The sequence below is a fragment of the Meles meles genome, chromosome X, assembly GCF_922984935.1.
Source record: "Meles meles chromosome X, mMelMel3.1 paternal haplotype, whole genome shotgun sequence".
NCBI lineage: Eukaryota > Metazoa > Chordata > Mammalia > Carnivora > Mustelidae > Meles > Meles meles.
In genome coordinates, this window is record NC_060087.1 from 66,655,050 (window position 1) to 66,676,015 (window position 20,966).

Genomic DNA, 20,966 nt, shown 5'->3' on the forward strand with positions numbered 1-20,966 from the left:
CAGTTCTCCCAACACCATTTGTTGAAGAGGCTGTCTTTTTTGCATTGGACATTCTTTCCTGTTTTATCAAAGATTAGTTGACCATAGAGTTGAGGGTCTGTTTCTGGGCTCTGTATTCTGTTCTATTGATCTATGTGTCTGTTTTTGTGCCAGTACCATGCTGTCTTGATGATGACAGCTTTGGAACAGAGCTTGAAGTCTGGAATTGTGATGCCACCCACTTTGGCTTTCTTTTTCAATATTCCCTTGGCTATTCGAGGACTTTTCTGGTTTCATATAAATTTTAGGAGTATTTGTTCCATTTCTTTGGGGAAAAATGGATGGTATTTTGATAGGGATTGCATTAAATGTGTAGATTGCTTTAGGTAGCACAGACATTTTCACAATATTTATTCTTCCAATCCAGGAGCATGAACATTTTTCCTTTTCCTTGTGTCTTCCTCATTTTCTTTCATGAGTACTTTATAGTTTCCTGCATATAGATTCTTTGCCTCTTTGGTTAGGTTTATTCCTAGGTATCTTATTGTTTTGGGTGCAACTGTAAATGGGATTGATTCCTTAATTATGCTTTCTTCTGTCTTGCTGTTGGTGTAGAGAAATGCAACTGATTTCTGTGCATTGATTTTATTTCCTGACACTTTACTGAACTCCTGTACAAGTTCTAGAAGTTTTGGAGTGTAGTCTTTTGTTTTTTCCACATATTGTATCATATCATCTATTAAGAGTGATAGTTTGACTTCTTCTTTGCTGATTTGGATGCCTTTAATTTCGTTTTGTTGTCTGGCTGTTGAGGCTAGGACTTCTAGTCCAATGTTGAATAGCAGTGGTGATAATGGACATCCCTGCCGTGTTCCTGACCTTAACAGAAAAGATTTCAGTTTTTCTCCATTGAGAATGATATTTGCAGTGGGTTTTTCATAGATGGCTTTGATAATATTGAGGTATGTGCCCTCTATCCCTACACTTTGAAGACTTTTGATCAGGAAGGGATGCTGTACTTGGTCAAATGCTTTTTCAGCATCTATTGAGAGTATCATATGGTTCTTGTTCTTTCTTTTATTGATGTGTTGTATCACATTGATTAATTTGTGGATGTTGAACCAACCTTGCAGCCCTGGAATAAATCCCACTTGGTCATGGAGAATAATACTTTTAATGTACTGTTGGATCCTATTGGCTAGTATTTTGGTGAGAATTTTTGCATCTATGTTCATCAGGGATATTGGTCTGTAGTTCTCTTTTTTGGTAGGATCCTTGTCTGGTTTTGGGATCGAGGTGATGCTGGCCTCATCAAATGAGTTTGGAAGTTTTCCTTCCATTTCTATTTTTTGGAACAGTTTCAGGAGAATAGGAATTAGTTCTTCTTTAAATGCGTGGTAGAATCCCCCTGGGAAGCCATCTGGCCCTGAGCTTTTGTTTGTTTGGAGATTTTTATGACTGTTTCAATCTCCTTACTCGTTATGGGCCTGTTCAGGTTTTCTGTATCTTCCTGGTTCAGTTGTGGTAGTTTATATCTCTCTAGGAATGCGTCCATTTCTTCCGGGTTGTCAAATTTGTTGGCGTAGAATTGCTCATAGTATGTTCCTAAAATTGTCTGTATTTCTTTTGTGTTAGTTGTGATCTCTCCTCTTTCATTCATGATTTTATTTATTTGGGTCCTTTCTCTTTTCTTTTTAATGTGTCTGGCAAGGGGTTTATCAATCTTATTGATTCTTTCAAAGAACCAGCTCCTAGTTTCATTGATTTGTTCTATTGTCTTTTTGGTTTCTATTTCATTGATTTCTGCTCTGATCTTTATGATTTCTCTTCTGCTGCTGGGTTTAGGCTTTCTTTCTTGTTCTTTCTCCAGCTCCTTTAGGTGTAGGGTTACGTTGTGTATTTGAGACCTTTCTTGTTTCTTGAGAAAGGCTTGTACCGCTATATATTTTCCTCTCAGGACTGCCTTTGCTGTGTCTCACAGATTTTGAACCGTTGTGTTTTCATTATCATTTGTTTCCATGAATTTTTTCAATTCTTCTTTAATTTCCTGGTTGACCCATTCATTCTTTAGAAGAATGGTGTTTAGTCTCCATGTATTTGGGTTCTTTCCAGCTTTCCTCCTGTGATTGAGTTCTAGCTTCAGAGCATTGTGGTCTGAAAATATGCAGGCAAAGATCCCAATCTTTTGATACCAGTTGAGAACTGATTTAGGACCCAGGATGTGATCTATTCTGGAGACTCTTCCATGTGCACTAGAGAAGAATGTGTATTCTGTTGCTTTGGGATGAAATATTCTGAATATATCTGTAATTTCCATCTGGTCCTGTGTGTCATTTAAGGCCTGTATTTCCTTGTTGATCTTTAGCTTGGATGATCTGTCCATTTCAGTGAGGGGAGTGTTAAAGTCCCCTACTATTATTGTATTATTATTGATGTGTTTCTTTGATTTTGTTATTAATTGGTTGATATAGTTGGTTGCTCCCACGTTAGGGGCATAGATATTTAAAATTGTTAGATCTTCTTTTTGGACAGACCCTTGAGTATGATATAATGTCCTTCCTTATCTCTTATTATAGTCTTTGACTTAAAATCTAATTGATCTGATATAAGGATTGCCACCACAGCCTTTTCCTGATGTCCATTAGCATGGTAATTTATTTTCCACCCCCTCACTTTAAATCTGGAGGTGTCTTCGGGTCTAAAATGGGTTTCTTGTAGGCAACATATTGATGGGTTTTGGTTTTTTATCCATTCTGATACCCCCTGTCTTTGATTTAGGCATTTAGCCCATTAACCTTCAGCGTAACTAGTGAGAGTTATGAATTTAGTGCCATTATATTGCCTGTAAGGTGACTGTTACTATATATTGTCTCTGTACCTTTCTGATCTACTACTTTTAGGCTCTCTCTTTGCTTAGAGGACCCCTTTCTATATTTCCTGTAGAGCTGGTCGGTGTTTGCCAATTCTTTCAGTTTTTGTTTGTCCTGAAGCTTTTTATTTCTCCTTCTATTTTCAGTGATAGCCTAGCTGGATAGAGTATTCTTGGCTGCATGTTTTTCTCGTTTAGTGCTCTGAATATATCATGCCAGCTCTTTCTGACCTGCCAGGTCTCTGTGGATAAGTCTGCTGCCAATCTAATATTTTTACCATTGTATGTTACAGACTTCTTTTCCCGGGCTGCTTTCAGGATTTTCTCTTTGTCACTGAGACTTGTAAATTTTACTATTAGGTGACGGGGTGTCGACCTATTCTTGTTGATTTTGAGGGGGGTTCTTGGCACCTACTGGATTTTGATGCTTGTTCCCTTTGCCATATTAGGGAAATTCTCTCCAATAATTCTCTCCAATATACCTTCTGCTCCCTTCTCTCTTTCTTCTTCTTCTGGAATCCGTATTATTCTAATATTGTTTCGTCTTATGGTTTCACTTATCTCTCGAATTCTCCCCTCGTAGTCCAGTATCTGTTTGTCCCTGTTTTGCTCAGCTTCTTTATTCTCTGTCATTTGGTCTTCTATATCACTAATTCTTTCTTCTGCCTCATTTATCCTAGCAGTGAGAGTCTCCATTTTTGATTGCACCTCGTTAATAGCTTTTTTGATTTCAACTTGGTTAGATTTTAGTTCTTTTATTTTTCCAGAAAGGTCTTTTATATCTCCAGAGAGGATTTCTCTAATATCTTCCATGCCTTTTTCAAGCCCGGCTAGAACCTTCAGGATTGTCAATCTGAACTCTAGATCTAACATATTACCAATGTCTGTATTGATTAGGTCCCTAGCCTTCAGTACTGCCTCTTGTTCTTTTTTTTTTTTGTGGTGAATTTTTCATCCTGGTCATTTTGTCCAGATAAGAGTTTTTGAAGGAGCAAATAAAATACTAAAAGGGTGGCAAAGACCCCAGGAAAATGTGCTTTAACCAAATCAGACGAGACCCCAAATCATTTGGGGGAGAAAGGGGATAAAAAAAAAATGTTCAGAAAAAAAAGAAAAAAAGAAAAAAAAGTAACGAAAAAATATGTAAAAGGAAGAAAACATATATATATATATATTAGATGAACTAGTTAAAAAAACGTTAAAAAAGGAAAGAGTAAAAGTTTAAAAAATTAGCAGAAGAAACAATAAAGAAAAAAATATTGAAAAAAAATTAAATTAACTGCAAGACTAAAGAATCATGGAGAGAAAATCATGAGATTTCCCTGCTTTGCTTTCTCCTCATCTGGAAATCTGCTGCTGTCCTAGCTTTGAACCTGCTTTCCTTGGTAGAGGAACTTCATCCTGGCTGGATTTTTTTGTTGATCTTCTGGGGGAAGGTCCTGTTGTAGTGACTCTCTAGTGTCTTTGCCCGAGGCAGAATTGCACCACCCTTGCCGGGGGCTGGACTAAGTAATCCACTCGTGTTTGCTTTTGGGAGCTTTTGTTCCCTGAACACTTTCCGCTTTCCATAGAGTTCCGGAGGATGGGAATGAAAATGGCAGCCTCCCATTCTCCGGCCCGGAGTGGCCAAGAACCTGGGGCCCCACTCCTCAGTGCACCCCCAGAGAACAGCGCCCATTCACTCCTGTATCCCCGGCCTCAAGCCTCACTCCAAGCTCATCCAGCCTGCGACCTGTTCAAGGTAACCCTGAGCTGAGAGCTCAGTCCTCGGCTCTGTCTCTGTAGCCAGCTTCCCCGTTCTAATACCTGCGAGCTCTGTGACACTCCGACACCCCCGATCCTTCTGTGACCCTGCAGGACCTGAGGCCACGCTGACCCCGCATGGGCTTCATCCCAGTTTAGCCTCTGGAGCAATGTCCCTCAGTGGAACAGACTTTTAAAAGTCCTGATTTTGTGCTCTGTTGCTCCACCGCTTGCCGGGAGCCGGCCCCTCCCCCTGTGGTCTATCTTCCCGTCATTTTGGATTCACTTCTCTGCCAGTACTACCTTTCAGAAAGTGGTTGATTTTCTGTTTCTAGAATTGCTGTTCTTCTTCTCTTTGATCTCCCTTTGGATTTGTAGGTGTTTGCAATGTTTAGATAAGCTATCTAGCTGATCTCCTGCTACCTGATGTAGTCTCAGTCTGCTACTTCTCTGCCATCTTGACTCCTCCCCACTAAAATAACTTTGTATCCCCAAAATAAATCCCATTTGATCATGGAGACTGATTTTTTTAAGGTATTATTGGACTTGGTTTGATAATAATATATTGGGGATTTTTGCTTCTATGTTCATTAGACGTCTACAGCTCTCTTTTTTTAATGTCTTTATCTGTTTTTGTTATTAGGGTAATTCTGCCCTTATAGAATGCACTTTGAAGCCTTCTTTTCTCTTCTGTTTTTTGGAAAAGTTTGAGAAGAATAAGTATTAACTGTTTAAGTGTTTGGTCGAATTCACCTGTGAAGACCTCTGTTTCTGGACTTTTGTTTGTTGTGAGTTTATGATTATTTACTCAGTTTATTGTTCGTAATCTGTCTATTCATTTAATTTTATCACTTCCTGATTCTGTTTTGGAAAGTAACATGTTTTTAGGAATTTATCCAATTCTTCTATGTTTTACGATGCATTGGCATATAATGTTTTGTCTTATTCTTATAATTATTTTTATTTCTGTGTTGTCAGTTATTTCTTCTTCATTTCTTATTTTATTTATTTGTTTATTTAGTTATTTGCTTATCATTTGAATTAGTGTGTCTGGCTAAAGGTTTATGAATTTTGTCAATCTTTTCAAAGAAACAGCTCCTGGTTTTATTGATCTGTTCTATTGTTATTTTGGTTTCTATTTCATTTATTTCTAATCTAATTATTATTATTATTCCCTTCCTCTTCTGGTTTTGGACTTTATTTTGTTATTTATCTAGAACATGTAGGTATAAGGTTAGGTTGTTTTCCAGATTTTTTTTTTTATTCTTGAGGTAGGCCTGTATTGTTATATTATTTCTTACAACAGATTTCCCTGCATCCCAAAGATTTTGGACTATTGACAAGCATGTAATTACTGACATTTTTTATTATTTTATATATTTTTTTATATTTTTTCTCTGTTCCTTTTTTCCCCTTTTTCTTTGACCTTGTAGTTTGATGGCTTTCTTTAATGATATGCGTGGATTCCTTCCACACCCCCTTACTTTTTTTTTAAATCTGTTACAGGTTTTTGATTTGTGGTTACCATTAGGTTTATATATAACATCCCACGCATATAACAGTCTATAATAAGTTGATGATAACTGAAGTTTGACTTCATTATAAAAGCACTGAATTTTGACTCCATCATCTGCATTATATATATAAGGTCATGTCATACATCCCTTTATTTTGTGAATTACCTGTCTGATTTTTGTGGTTATAATTCATTTTACTGCTTTTAAGCTTTAGCCTCCACACTGGCTTTATAAATGATCAATCTACCATTTTTATTATGTTTTCATGTACTTGTAATTTTTTTTCTTCCATAATTTTCATATCCCTGATTATGGTCTTTCCTTTTCACTCAAATAATTGCCTTTAATGTTTTTAGCTATTTTAGTGGTGATGAACTCAAACTTTTGTTTGTCTTGGAAACTATCTTGCCTTCTATTCAGAATAAAGTCTTGTTAGATAGAGTAATTTTGGCTGTGGCATTGTTTTTTGTTTTTTTTTTTTTCTCCCTTTTAGCACTTTTAGTATGTCATGCCACTCTCCTCTGTCCTACAAAGTTCCTGCTGAAATATCAGCTGATTACCTTATGGGGTTCCCCATTATGCAACTGCTTTTTTTTTCTTTTTTTTTCTTCTTGTTCCTTTTAAAATTCTCTATCACTACATTTTGCCATTTTAATTATTATGTGTCTTGGTGCAAAACTCCTTGGCTTCCTTTTGTTGGTAGCTTTCTGTGATTTTTGAATCTGGATATCTGTTTCCTTCCCCAGATTTGGGCTTACTTCAGCCATTATTCTTCAAGTAAATTTTCTGTCCCCTTTCCTCTCTCTCTCTTTCTTTCTGGAATACCTATAATGCCAAAATTACTACTATTGATGATGTTGCTCAGTTCCCTTGACTTATTCTAATTTTTCACTGTTCTTTTTTTTTCTTTTTGCCAATTTTCTTCATTTGTTTCTATTATTTTGTCTTCAGACTCACTGATCTACTTTTCTGTTTCCTCTAATCTACTATATATTCTCTCTAGTGTATTTTTAATTTCATTTATTGAGTTTTTCATCTCTGGTTCTTTTAAAATATTTTCTCTTTATTGAAGAGATCCTCTATTCTTTTCTCAATTCCAGGAAGTATCTTGGGGCCATTACCTTGAATTCTTTATCAGGCATATTGCTTATCTCCATTCCATTTAGCATCTTTGCTGTGATTTTTTCCTGTTCTTCCATTTGGGACATATCCCTCTGCTTCATGATTTTGTCTAACTTCCTGTGTTTGTTTCTGTGTATTAGGAAGATCAGTTATGTTCCTTATCTTGAAACTAGTGGTGTTATGAAGAACAGATCCTGCAATGCCTTGTAGAGCAATGTCCCTTGATTACCCAGACCAGGCACTTCAAGGCTGTCTTCTGTGTGTTCTATGCACCCTGATGTTGTGGCTGAGCCATGTTTGCCTTCAGTCTAGTCAGTTGCAGTGTCCCTCTTTGCCTGTTGTGGACAGGTTTTGGTCCCTGTACCATTCAGGGGCCAGTCTAGGACTACCTTGTTCTTATAGTTGTGTCAGACATGATGCCTATACTCAGTCATTTTGTTGGGGCTGCTGTTGCTCCAAACTGCAGATTTCTCTCCCTACATTGTTCCCTGAGAGGATTTCCTTGATGGATGGAATGTGTAGTCAGACTCAGATGTCTGCCTTCACTTTATCTCTTGGAGTTACAGTGGCCCCAAACTACAAGGCTTTCTCCTTGTGCTTTCCCTGGTGAGGTTTTTATTGACAGGAGAGGCCAGCAGTCAGATCAGGGATCAGGGATCTACCCAGAGCCCACTGCTGGGACTGCAGTTGAGCTGATATGTGTGGTTATCTTTTCCTCTAACCAAAACAGGGATCACTTTGGAGGGACTACTGATGAGTAGATTAGATTGGATGGGCAACTATGCAGGAGAACACAGGGGCAGGGCCTTCAGTGTTACCAAGTTAGGTGAAGAATGTTCAAGTTGGTTTCATGGTGTGTCTGGATATCTACATTGGGGGTGGGGAGGTAAATTGTGTCCACCAGCTCATTTGTTCCTGAAGTCTTTTAAAGAACCTTGTTCTTCCAACACATATTCTGAGATTAGTAAATAGATTTCCTTCCCTTATACTCCAGGCACTTTTTCAAGCTGCTGTTTCTATGCTGTGTCTTGCAGGGGTTATTACTCAGTCTTTTTAATGGCTAAGGCTCAGTTTCCTTTCTGGCTCTTCCACAACTAAAAATGCTGATTTTGGGGGGTGCCTCTGCCTTTGGCTCAAGCATGATCTCAGGGTCCTGGGATCAAGCCCCACATTGGGCTCTCTGCTCAGCAGGGAACCTGCTTCCCCCCTCTCTCTCTGCCTACTTGAGATCTTTCTCTCTGTTGAGCAAATAAATAAAATCTTTGAAAAAAATGCTGATTTTTAAAGCACCCAGAGTTATACCTGCTTATTGTAATGGTGCAAAGTTAAGCCCCACTGGTTTTCAAAGCCAAATGTTATGAGGAGTTATCTTCCCAGTGCATGTTCCTTATGTCTGGGGTGACTGGCATAGGGTTTCTTCCTTTTCTTTCCCATTTTTTTTCCGTCTTCTCTCCCTCCCATTTGTGGTTAGTCTGGGCAGAAGTTTGGTTCACAACCACATCTCTGCCGCTGCTATTATTTTTGATATATTCTCCACCCTAGGATTAACTGTGGAGAATCTATTAGGCCAGTGTTTGGGTTGTTTCCTGGTTTAGCTGCACTGGTGTGGTTGTATCTAAGTGTATCTATGGGACAAGGTGAGCTTAGAATTCACCTACTACACCATTTTCCCAGGATAAGCAAATCAGATTTTGTACTAGACTTAAACTATCAGAACTCAAAAGAACCTTAGGAATAAAAAGTCCAACTATTGCATTTTACAGATGAAAAACTGAGGTCCAGAAACAGAAGTGATTTTCCCAAAGTCATACCACCAATTAGTGATAAAGTGAAGACTAGAAACCAGGTGTCCTAGTTCTCTGACCTGTGGTTTTACCCTGATACTCTGTTTCCCTCACCTTATGTGGCCTGTCTTGGGAGTTGAAAAAGCCAGCAAATAACACAATAGTTTTGCAGGTATATGGTTTTTCTAAAATAAACTGTTGACACTAAAACCCCTTTTTTGATATCTTACGTGACTTTTGTCCATGAAATATAATTTAAAAAAGACTTGAAAAAAGTGCTTGAGAATATTCACCATTTCAATAAAATCTGTTTTTCTCCAGCTGGATTTGTCTAATGATGTTTATGATTAATCTGTGACTCCACTCAGTCACTGAATTCTGTCCCTATGAACTATTGATCTAGTTTGTCCTCACATATTTGTCCCACTCAGATGGTACTTCGGTATTTCTGGCTATGCCTTTACACACAACAAAGTACCAGTTGGCATCATAACTTCGTTGGTTTGTAATTTTCTGTCTGGGGTTTCTTTCTTACCCTCTCTCTGTAATAGATTACTGTGGATTCTGGGACCTCTGAGAATGCCTTTTGGTTACCTAGTCTATTTTATTCTCACCACTAATTTTTCCTTCATTAAGTCTTTTTAAAGCACTTATTGAGAAGTCCCTGGGTACCAAACATCTTATTTAATTAATGTTGGAGGCCAGAAGAAAAAGACAAATGACACGTATTGAACATCTCTTACATGCTAAGCACTGTTTTATTGGCTTTTACTTGGGATATCTTATGTAATCGTAACAACATGCTCCAGGAGTATACATTATTGTGCTCATTATGTGAGAGGAAGAAACTGAAGCAGGGCAGGGAGAACAGAAACAAGTGGTTCAAGATCCCCCAACTGAAGCTGGTATTCAAACTCTAGCATCTCTGGAAGGAACCCCCTCCCCAAGGAGCTTGCAGCCTAGATGAGAAAAGATTCTTAAAAGGTCTGATACAAATTTGTTTAGGTGGAAGCTATTATCTTGGTTGTCTGCCTTCTTTCTTTCCTGCCCACTCCTCCCTTATGCAGAATTTTCTGCCAACACTTAGGATATAATGTGGCTTCTCTGGTAATCCTAATATATTGCACCACCTAAGATTGTTCCCATCTATGTTCCTTTGCCTACCTTCTTCTACAAAGTAAAATGAATCTTTTTTTTTGTATATTTCATCTTGTCCACTCTCCAAAGTGAAAACTGGCATATCTGATTGACTACAGTAAATGGGTTAATTTGAAAATCTTCTTTGTAGTATTTTCATTTATTAAGAAATTCTTTGAGGGGCACCTGTGTGGCTCAGTCAGTTGAGCATCTCACTCTTGATTTTGGCTCAAGTCATGATCTCAGAGTTGTAAGACTAAGCTCCACATCAGCCTCCATGCTGGGTGTGGAGCCTCCTTAAGATTCTCTCTCCCTTTGTTCCTCCCTCCTCCACTCAGATTCTCTCTCTCCCTCTCTTTTTTCTCTCCCCCTTACTTTCTCAAAAAAATACAAGCCATTAAAAAAAATTCTTGTAGACAAAGTACATTAAAGGGCTGAATCTGCAATGGGTATTTCAGGTAAGGTGGCAAGTCCAGGCAAGAGATTGTTGTGCAATATGGAGCAGAAAGGAGTGGAGTACGGTTTTTGGTGCACCTAAACTACCCCACATGAGAAGGCATCTACAAACATTGCAAGGGTACCTGCAAGGCAAGTTTTTTTTTTTTTTTTTTTTTTTTTTTTTTTTTTTTTTGCAGGGGGGTAGAAGTTGATCTACCTCAGCATCAGCTGTGCTGACAGCCAGTGGCCATTTGGATTTCCCTCCACATGTATTCATTAATCAGTGAATCAGCTGTGGTTATGAGAGCTCAGAAAAAATCTCCACCTGAGAATAAGTCAGCTCCTATCCTCCAAATGGGTTGTGTTTGACTAGAAGCCATGGAATTTTTCCAGGCGAGTTACGAGCTCCTTGTGACCAAGGAGTGACATGTGAACCCTGCCACTGACATTCCTATCATCTCTCACCATTTCCAAAGGCTACCAAGTTAAAAAAAAAAAGTTTTCAGATTATAAAGGGATTCCCACTCGACTTTGCTACCACCACCAGCTAAGTATAACTTTCTCCATACTATTTTTGCACATGGTAATCCATTTTTAGAGTTTCAGCATCCATCTGCTGAAATATCCCAGCACTCTATGAGAATCTTCTTAATGCTGTACTTGACCACTGCTTTTCTATTTTTTCAGGCATAAATGAATTAAACCAGTCAGATTTCCTCTGGCTTCTTGAGAAGACTCTATTGCTATGACTAAGGAATTCCACTACCATTGGAGAAAACAGTAGGTACTCAAATAGTCTTAATTCCCTTTCAGCATTATCCCTAGAAGAGTGCTTTTTCACTCTGTGAAGAGTGGACTGAGAGTTCTCACAAATCACCTCTCCTACCTTTGCTGGTCCGTTGATAGATTCCCAGATAATGACCAGGTTCTTGCAATCAATGAATGTAATCTTATAGAACATGAAAGGTTAGTGTTTCTGAAGTATTTGGTAGAATGTAATATTCTTTTAAATATTATCTTGTTGAATCATATTGGAAATGAGGCAAAAAGAAAAATGAATCATACTGACCCTGACTATATTAAGAAAATGCAAATACATAATTAAATATCACTCAGCACATATTCTCTACTCTAGACATATAGTAGAGAGTAATATATGTGCATTGAGGAAGGGGATGCCATTTACTGAGAAGAAATAATAGACTAGTTGTAAGTGTATCACATGAATAATAGGCAAGTGTCTATTTGTTGATTGGTAAGCTTAAAAGTCATTGAATCTGGGGCGCCTGGGTGGCTCGGTGGATTGGGCCGCTGCCTTTGGCTCAGGTCATGATCTCAGGGTCCTGGGATCGAGCCCCGCATCAGGCTCTCTGCTCTGCAGGGAGCCTGCTTCCTCCTCTCTCTCTGCCTGCCTCTCTGCCTACTTGTGATCTCTCTCTCTGTCAAATAAATAAATAAAATTTTAAGAAAAAAAAAAAGTCATTGAATCTTAGGTTAAAAGCATATTTGAAAAATGCGGATTTTGGAGACTAGGGAGTGTTTTTTTATGTTTCTTTTGGCTTCTTTTTCTAGATGTCTCTTCTTAGAAGAAAGGTCTTATTGAAGCACCAGCCTACATATAATTGTAAGAGAACATGTTTAACACTTAAGCTCATTAAAAAAAATCAGCAGCAATATCTCATTGTAGCTTTGATTTGCATTTCCTTGATTATTAGTAACATTGAGCATCTTTTTATGTGTCTGTTGATCACTTATATGTCTTCTTTGGAAAAAATGTCTATTCAGGTCCTCTGTCCATTTTTTAATAAGATTATTTATGAGTGTTTGCTGTTGAGTTGTATGCATTTTTTAATATATTTTGGATATTAATGGAATATTGGATGCATTATTTGCATGCATCTTATTCTAGGTGGCCTTTTCATTTTGTTGATGGTTTCCTTTGCTGTGCAAAAGCTGTCTATTTTGGTGTAATCCAAATAGTTTTATTAACAACAAGCAAATTATGGAAGCAACACAAGAGTCAGTTGATAGGTGAATGGATAAACAAGTGGTTTATACACACATATATACATACAATGGAATATTACTCAGCCATAAAAAGAATGAGATCTTGGTATTTGCAACAACATGGATGGATCTAGAAAGTGTTACACTAAGCAAAAATCAGTCAGTCAAAGAAAGACAAATACCATGTGATTTCACTCACTTGTGGAATTTAAAAAACAAAAGAAACAGGGGAACCTGGGTGGCTCAGTCAGTTAAGCATCTGACTCTTGATTTCAGGTCAGGTAATGATCTCAGGGTCTTGAAATTAAGCCCTGCACTGGGCACCATCCTAGGTGTGGAGCCTTCTTGAGATTCTCTTTCCCTCCCCACCCCCACTCTCTCTCTCCTTCTAAAAAAGTTAAAAACAAGCAAACAAATAAAAAGACAAACAACAATAGCAACAAACAGATTCTTGAATATAGAGAACAAACTGGTGTTTGCAAGAGGGGAGGTGGATGGGGGGATGGGTGAAATAGATAAAGGGGATTAAGAGAACATTTATCATAATGAGCACTAAGTAATGTGTAGAGTCATTGAATCATTATATTGCACATCTAAAACTAATATAACACTGCATGCTAATTACACTTCAAAAATAAATCAAGAGCAAAAGGACTACACAGATCACTTTAACATGGAGGAAAAAAAAGACTATAAACATGGTCACTTCCTGACTTCCTGACTACCCAGGAAGTCAGGGATTTAAAAACTAAAAAAGCTCCTTAGAGTGCTCATATTCCTTGTATGTGAAAATATGCATGTTTAACATAAGTATTTAGTATATGGATTTATGCATATCTGGAAACAAAATTGAAATAATTCTATCTTTTCTTTATAGTTGCACTTTCTTATAAAAAAGAAAGAACCTCTGTTCAAGACCACTTGAGACTTTTACCCTGATTTAATCAGGATGAGAGCTCACTGAGACAAGAAGAAAAAAAAATAGATGCCTGTCTGAAGCACATTATATTTGCAGCACTCATAAATTAGTGATTAATAATAAGTGGGGTAGCCTACATGGTGTGCTTCTTTTGTCAAAAATAATTATCTTTTGCCTCAGTATAGTACTATACCTCTGTTGGAGGTATTAACAAATCAAAGTGCTGGTTGAACCTTCGTTCCTGTTGTGGTATAAAAGTCAAGTTAACTAAGGAAATTCAAGAGCATATTTATTTATTAATAACCACAGAAGTCCTAAATCATGATATAACCTCAGGCTTGAGAGAGAAAGAGAAATACTTAACTATTACTACTAGTCAATAAATAAATAAATAAAAAGCAAAACAAAACAAAGAACACCAATAGAAATTTTTACTAATAAAAAAAGATGCATGAAGAAAATATGTCATTTGTTATTATGATTTCCTCCTGGAGACATTAGCCAGCATTCAGTCTTTGGCCACAACAGTTAGATATGCATACAGTTATTTCACACTGTTTAAAATGTTAAGAATTTATTCATTTTTAAAGATTTATTTATTTGAGAAAAAGAGAAAGAACATGAGTGGGGTAGGGGCCAAGAGGCAGGGAAAGAATCTCAAGCAGACTTCCCACTGAGTGTGGAACCTGACATGAGGCTTGACCTCAGGACCCTGATATCATGACCTGAGCTGAAATCAAGAGTTGGATGCTTAAGCAACTGAGCCACCTGGGCACCCCAGAATTTGTTCCTTTTTAAGAATATTTATATAGCACTTATTATAGAAGCTTAGAAATATTAACTTCTTACTCATAGAGGGAAGCAGTATTACCTATTTTTACAGATAAAGCAATTGAGTCATGGAAATGTGTAATTAACTTGCCCAAAGTCACACAGCTAGTCAGTGGCAGAGTCTCAATTTTTTTTTAATTGAAGTGTAATGAACATACAATGCTATGTTAGTTTCAGATGTATAAAATATTGATTCAGTAATTCTGTGCATTACTCAATGCTCAATAATAACTGTAGTCACCATCATTATACAATGTTAGTTATTACAATATTATTGACTATATTATTTATGTTCTCTTTTTTATTTCCATAACTTATTTATTTTATAACTTGAATTTTGTACCTCTTAATCCCCTTTATCTATTTTAATCATATTCCCAGCCACCTCCCCTCTGGCTGACTGGCTCCAGATTCCCATGCTCTTGTCAACTCTAAATGATGTTTCATTATTTATAAAATATCTGTATATCATACAATAATTATATATGCATCCACACATAAATATGGCATGGAATACTAAGGCTATTTAAAACCCAGAAGTAAAATGATATAATATTACAATTAAATTGCCTATAAAAGTTATTTGGTTTAATCAACCCATTTCAAAGAAGAAATGAGGGAGGAAGAGAACAAAATGCCAGCAGAGTAGGAGGACCTAGGTTTGCTTCATCCTAGGAACACAATTAGATAACTATCAATCATATTAATACCTCAGAAAGAGATATAAAGTCTGACAGAATAAGCTCTACAACTAAGGGGAGAGAAAAGACCACATAGAAGAAGTTAGGAAACATGGAGATATGGTTTAGAGGAGAAATGGATTGCAAGTGCTGCAGAGGGAGGGAACCATGGTCACAGAGAAGGGTGAGAGAGAGATAAGCACACAGGGGAATGTACACAAATGTTTGCCAAAGACATTGGCCATTGGCTTGGAAAATGAGAGAGGCTGACTTCCATGAGTTCTGGCAGCCAGCCTTGCTTAAATCCTGGAGTATTAAATGTCAGGAGGTTTGACTGATGCCTGCCAGTTCAGAGCCTTGAGGGCACTGCACTGTTCCTGTAGAGGCAGGCAAAGAACAGAGATGCAGAGAGGGTGGAAAGAGCAATCTGAAGAGTACTTGAGGCACAAATTTGAGGGATTATTCACTCTTCCCAGAGCATGTCACTGAGAGACTGCATACATAAAGACACCTTACTTGGAACAAAGTAGCTGAAATGTCCTCACCCAGAAGACTAGCACAACGCCCTGCCCACACCACTTCCCCAGACCAGAGTTCCACAGGGCCTCAGTTCTGGACAGGTCTCATTTCACAAGTAGACCAGAACACACCTAGTTAAAACTCACCACGTTAAGGCCAAATATGAAATACTGCCACAACAGGCAAGGAGAGCTTCTGCAGATGAGTGGCCTGAAGGACAGAGCAGCTAAAAAACAAACAAACAAACAAACAAACAAACAAAACAATAACAACAACCATCAGCATGCACACAGCAAACATTGGTAACACATCCTTAAGCGCCAGGACATGGGCACTACATGACCTTGTCTTCATAAGGCCATTACTTTCAGGAAGAGAAGACATAACTGTTCTTTCTTTCTTCCTTCCTATCTTTCTTTCTTTTTTAAGTTTTTGTTTATTTATTTGAGAGAGGGAAAGAGAAAGAGAGAGAAAGCATGAGCAAGGAGGAGAGGAGAAGCAGGCTCCCTGTGACCAGGAAGCCCAATGCAGGGCTTAACCACAGGACCCTGAGATCATGACCTGAGCTGAAAGCAGACACTTAACCAACTGAGCCACCCAGGCATCCCATAACTGGTCTTTCTAACACAAAGAAGGCAGAGACTTAGACAAAATGTGAAGATGTAGGAATTTATCCCCAATGAAAGAATAAGATAATCCATTGCCAGAGACCTAAGCACAAGAGATATATGTAAGATATCTGATAGAGAATTTAAAATAGCAATCATGAGGATACTCAATGAGCTTGAGAACAGAACAGAAGACATCAGTGAGACCCTTACCACAGATAAAAAATAATTGAAGAGATTTCAGAGAGGAGGAGTGCAATGCATGAGCTTAGAAACAGGCTTGTTGCAATGAATACCAGATTGGGAAAAGGAGAGGAATTAATAACCTTGAAGACAAAGGAAATTAATTAAGCTGAACAAAGAGAGAACGAAGAATTATGCAACACAGGAGCAAATTTAGGGAACTCAGTGACTACATCAAGCATAGTAACATTTATTTTATAGAAGTACCAAAAGAAGAAGAAGAGAGAAAAGGGGGCAGAAAATTTATTTGAAGAAATAATAGCTGAAAACTTAATTAATCTGCAGAAGGAAACATATTGAGACACACAAGACATAAAGAACTCCCATCAAAAATAATGAAAGTTGGCCAACACCAAGATATATTGTGATTCAATTTCCAAAACATAATTATACAGAAAAAAAAAATCTTAAAAGGAGCAAAACAAAAGAAGTCCCTAACGTATAGCGGAAACCATTAAGGGCAGCTGAAGATGTCCTAACACAAACTTGACAAGCCAGAAGGGAGTGGCATTATATGATAAATGGCTGAATGGGAAACATTTGCAGTAAAAATATTTTATCTAGCAAGGCTGTCATTTAGTATAGAAAGAGAATTGAAGAGTTTCCCAGGAAAACAAAAACTAAAGGAATTCATGACCAGTTGACCAACCCTGTAAGAAATATTAGTGTGGATTCTTTAAGTGCAAAGGAGAGACGAAAAATGACAGACAAGAAAAGATAAGAAAAAAATATCCAGAAAGAATGATAAAACAAGTAAGAAAGTGGCAATAAATGCATATCTATCAATAATTATTTTGATTATCAGTGGACTAAATGCTTCAATAAAAAGACATGAGGTATTGGGGCGCCTGGGTGGCTCAGTGGGTTAAAGCCTCTGCCTTCAGCTCAGGTCATGATCCCAGGGTCCTGGGATCAAGCCCCTCATCGGGCTCTCTGCTCCGCAGGGAGCCTGCTTCCTCCTCCCTCTCTGCCTCTCTGCCTAGTTGTGATTTCTCTCTGTCAAATAAATAAAATATTTAAAAAAAAGACATGAGGTATCATAATGGATTTAAAAAAAAACAGTCTATATGTTGCCTAAAAGAAACTCACTTTAGACCTAAAGACACATTTATCTTGCAAATGAATGTCAAAATAAAGCCTGAGCAATAATACATGTGGACAAACTAGAATTTAAAACAAAGACAACAACAACAACAAGAAAGACTATAACAAGAAACAAAGAAGGGCACCATGTAATAACAGAGGGTAAAATCCAATAATAGGATCTAACAGTTGTAACTATTTATGCACCTAACAGAGCAACCACATATATAAAACAATTAATAACAAACAGGGGTGCCTGGGTGGTTCAGTTGGTTAAGTGTCTGACATTCAATTTCAGCTCAAGTCATGATCTCAGGGTTGTGAAATTGAGGCCCACTTTAGGCTCCACTGAGTGTTGAGCTTGCCTAAGATTATTTCTTTCTCCCTCTGCCCTTCCCCAACATTCAAGCATGTTCTCTCTCTTTAAAAAAAATCCAAATTAAAAAAATCCAAAATAATAATATACATATAGGAACTAATTGATAATGATATAATGACAGGAGGGGATTTTAAAACCCCACTTACATCAATGGACAGATACTCTAAACAGAAAATCAGTAAGGAAACAATACCTTGGAATGACAAACTCAAACAGGTAGACTTAAATATATTCAGAATATTCCACCATAAAACAGCAGGGTACACACATTCCTTGCAAGACCACATGGAACATTCTCCAGAATAGATCACACATTAGATCACAAAACAGGTCTCAACAAATATAAGAAGATTGAAATCACACCATACATCTTTTCTGACCAAAATGCTATGAAACTAGAAGTCAAGCACAAAAACAAGAACAAAAACAAAATCTGGAAAGACCACAAATACATGGAGCTTAAGTAATATGCTACTGAACAATGAATGGGTCAACCAGGAAATAAAATAAGAAAAAAAATATATGGAAATAAATGAATAGTAATATAGAATGGTCCCAAACCAGTGGGAAGCAGCAAAAGTGATCCTAAAAGAGAAGTATATAGAAAGATCTATCTCAAGAAGCAGGACAAATCTCAGATAAAATACCTAAACTTACACTTTAAGGAGTTAGAAAAAGAACGACAAATGAAGCCTTAAGCCAGCAGAAAGAGGGAAATAATAAAGAATAGAGCAGAAATGAATAATAGAGGGTGCCTGGGTGGTTCAGTGGGTTAAGCCTCTGCCTACAGCTCGGGTCATGATCACAGGGTCCTGGGATCCAGTCCCACATTGGGCTCTGTGCTCAGTAGGGAGCCTGCTTCTCTCTCTCTCTCTCTCTTCCTGTCTTTCTGCCTATTTGTGATCTCTCTCTGTCAAATTAAAAAAAAAAAAAACCTTAAAAAGAGAAATGAATGATAGAGAAACAAACATGCATACAAACAAACAGAAAACTCCAACAGAACAGATCAATGAAAACAGAAGTTATTTCTTTGAAAAATTAATAAAATTGATGAACTTTTAATCAGATTTATCAAAAAGAGAATGGACTCAAATAAAAATAATCACAAATGCAAGAGGAGAAATAACAAACAACACCAGAGAAACACACTTATAGGAGAATGTTATGAAAAACTATATGCTAACAATTGGACAACCTGGAAGAAATGACAAATTCCTAAAAAAAAAGATATGAAATACCAAAAATGGGACAGGAAGAAATAGAAAACTTGAACCGATGAATAACCAGCAAAGAAATTTATTCACTAATAAGAAAGTCCCAACAAACAGAAGTCTATGACCAAATAGCTTCACAGGAGAATTCTACCAAGCATTTAAAAGAAGAGTTAATAGCTATTGTTCTCAAACTATTCCAAAAAAAAAAAGGAAATAGAAATGGAGGGACACTTTCAAATTCATTCTAGGACTCCAGCATTACCCTGATACCAAAACTAGATAAAGACCACTAAAAAACTCCGTCATGTCCTGGGCTCTTGTTTTTAGGGAGGTTTTTGATTACTGCTTCAATCTCGTTACTAGATATTGGTTTATTCAGGTTGTCAATTTCTTCCCAATTCAGTTTTGGAAGTTTATAGATTTCCAGGAATTCATCCATTTTGTCTAGGTTGCTTAACTTATTGACATGTAACTGTTGATAATATTTTCTGATGATTGTTTCTATTTCCTTGGTGTTAGTCATGATCTCTCCCTTTTCATTCATAATTTTATTAATTTGGGTCTTCTCTCTTTTCTTTTGGATTAGTTTGGCAATGGTTTATCGATCTTATTGATTCCTTCAAAAAACCAGCTTCTAATTTTGTTGATGTGTTCTATTCTATCTCTAGTTTCTATCTCATTGATCTCTGCTCTAATCTTGATTATTTCTCTTCTTGTGTGTGGGGTTGGTTTAATTTGTTGTTGATTCTCCAGTTCTTTGAGGTATAAAGAGAGCTGATGTATTCTGGATTCTTCAGTTTTTTTGAGGGAGGCTTGGATGGCTATGTATTTTCCCCCTAGGATTGCTTTTGCTGTATCCCATAGGTTTTGGACTGAGTGTCTTCATTCTTATTGGTTTCCATGAATTGTTTAAGTTCTTCTTTGATTTCCTGGTTGATCCAAACATTCTTAAGCAAGATGGTCTTTAGCTTCCAGGCGTTTGAATTCCTTACAATTTTTTTTCTTGTCGTTGAGTTCCAGTTTCAACGCATTGTGATCTGAGAATATGCAGGAAATAATGTCAGTCTGAGGGTTTTGGAGGGGAGGGGAGTAGGAAATTGGATGAACCTGGTGGTGGGTATTGGAGGGGACATACTGCATGGAGCACTTGGTGTGGTGCATAAACAATGAATTCTGGAACACTGAAAAGAAATTTAAAAAAAATAAAAAAATTTTTTTAAAGGAAATTTTTTTTATTTTATTTATTTGACAGACAGAGATCCCAAGTAGTTGGAGAGGCAGGCAGAGAGAGAGAGAGAGGAGGAAGCAGGCTTCCCGCTGAGCAGAGAGCCTGATGTGGGGCTTGATCCCAGGACCCTGGGACCATGACCTAAGCCGAAGGCAGAGGCCTAACCCACTGAGCCACCCAGGTGCCCCAATAAAATTTTTTTAAAAAGAGCAAAGGAAACAGAGAAAGAGAGAAAAAGAGAGGCAAACCAAGAACACACTTAGCTATAGAGAACAAATTGATAGTTGCCAGAAAGGAGGTGAGTGGGAGCACTGGTAAAGTAGGTAATGGGAATTCTAGAGTGCACTTTTTTTTAAGATTTTATTTTTATTTATTTGACAGACAGAGATCAGAAGTAGGCAGAGAAACAGGCAGAGAGAGAGGAGGAGGAAGTAGGCTCCATGCTGCGCAGAGAACCCGATGTGGGGCTCTATCCCAGGACCCTGGGATCATGACCTGAGCTGAAAGCAGAGCCTTTAACCCACTGAGCCACCCAGGCACCTCAAGAGTGCACTTGTTTTGATAAGCACAAGGTGTTGTATGAAAGTGTTGAACCACTGTCTTGTACATCTGAAACTAAAGTTATACTGTATATTCACTGACTGGAATTTAAATAAAAATTTAAAA

At 37.5% G+C, this 20,966-nt stretch overlaps 1 protein-coding gene across 3 annotated transcripts in view; it reads left to right on the forward strand.

Moving 5' to 3' along the window:
* The window catches only part of GPR174 (G protein-coupled receptor 174), a 69,424-nt gene that overhangs the window by 16,398 nt on the left and 32,060 nt on the right, over window positions 1-20,966 (forward strand). For 2 of the 3 annotated variants that reach the window (XM_045994593.1, XM_045994595.1), the window contains one exon: window positions 11,277-11,369. The gene's annotated coding sequence lies outside the window, so the exon portion shown is untranslated. Of the gene's footprint in view, window positions 1-11,276; window positions 11,374-20,966 lie in introns of all 3 variants that reach the window. The other variant, XM_045994592.1, reaches the window with a different exon arrangement.